Source organism: Nannobrachium achirus, assembly GCF_963921795.1.
Source record: "Nannobrachium achirus genome assembly, chromosome: 14".
Classification (NCBI taxonomy): domain Eukaryota; kingdom Metazoa; phylum Chordata; class Actinopteri; order Myctophiformes; family Myctophidae; genus Nannobrachium; species Nannobrachium achirus.
In genome coordinates, this window is record NC_137821.1 from 20,148,452 (window position 1) to 20,150,200 (window position 1,749).

The following is a 1,749-nucleotide window of genomic DNA, read 5'->3' on the forward strand; positions in this document are numbered from 1 at the left end:
TTTGTAGCTGAAATCAAAATACTAAAATCACTGACAATCACTAAAACAACAGAAAGCAGTAAATGAAAAACATTTTAACACTCATCTTTTCTTTTCTCAAATTACTACTTAAAATATGAACCCTTGTAAAAAAACAAAGTTGTCCTTTAACTGCAAACAGTGGTCTCTTCAACTAATCTGCCCCTTTCCACCATGCGACCGTAGGTCGCATGGTGAGTAAGACGCCTCAGGGTGACATGCAACCTCGTTGCGCCATGTCTTGGCCATCTGGCCAGTGATATATCGGACCAGTTACCCAAATATGGAGACCCCTGGTACCCATATATGGAGATCCATGTACTGTATATGGAGATATGCTGTGTGACCGTTCACAAACTAAACTGCGACCTATGGTCGCAATGAAAACCATCACATCTTGACCGTATCTGTCTGTATGGGTAACGCTTGTCTTTTTTGTTGATTGACTCTCACGCTCTGACATCACGCATCTGACATCACGCTCTGACATCACTGTGATGTCATGAGAACCAAATCCCCTTTATGCCCATATATGGAGATCCCTGTGATGCCAGGGGGACCAAATCCCTTTTATGCCCATATATGGAGATATGGAGATCCCTGTGATGCCAGGGGAACCAAATCCCTTTATGCCCATATATGGAGATCCCTGATCTCTGATGTCATCAATATTAAGCCCATATCTGTGAATATCTATGAGGACCAGGAGTCTCCATAAATAACTGTAACTATTTACTGGTCCGATTTACATCATTGGCCAGATGGCCAAGACATCGCACAATATATATATATATATATATATATATATATATATATATATATATAAATATATATATATATATATATATATATATATATATATATATATATATATATATATATATATATATATATATATACACACTGTATATATATATATATACCAAGCATGAAGAGAGAGAGAGAGAAAGAGAGAGAGAGAGTGAGCGAGCGAGAGAGAGAGAGAGGGGGGGGGGGTTGTCTGGAGCTCCAACTAATGAAGACAATCACGGTCCAATTAAATTAAGCTATTCACACCCCACGAACGCACACACGCGCACACACACAGCATGCAGGGCAGTGGCCCAGGAGAGCAACCACTGTGGAACAAAAAGGTCCTTACCCTAAATGAATTAATCAAATACACCAAACCCATGTCTAAATAGGGGGAGGGGGGGTTACACCGCAGTTACAGGTATTGATAAACATCAGTAGGCTTACAAGTCAAATGTCAGACAATACAGTAACTTTAACAAATGATCCCCAAATAGGCAAATTTATGTAGGACCCAAGTGTGTCTTAACTGGGTTAGCCCATGTTGGATTTAAGTGGGTTCTACCTGGGCTTTAGGTGGACCCCAACTTGGTAATATATGTGGCGATGACATGGGTCCCATATGGTTTCAAGATGAGCTGAACAATATGGGCCTCGAGTGGGCATGTCAGCGGGATCCACAAGGTTCCCACTTGGGTTTGACCGTGTGGGCTTTAAGTGGGTTCTGCCTGGGCCTTAGGTGGGCCCCAACTAGGCCATTTTTATTTGGGACCCAAGTGGGTCCTAACTGGGTTTGCCCATGTGGGCTTTAAGTAAGTTCTACCTGGGCCTTAGGTGGGCCCCAACTTGGGGATTTATGTGACATGTGTCCCATATGGTTTCAAGGTGAGCTGAACTATATGGGCCTCAAGAGGGCATGTCAGCGGGATCCACATGGTT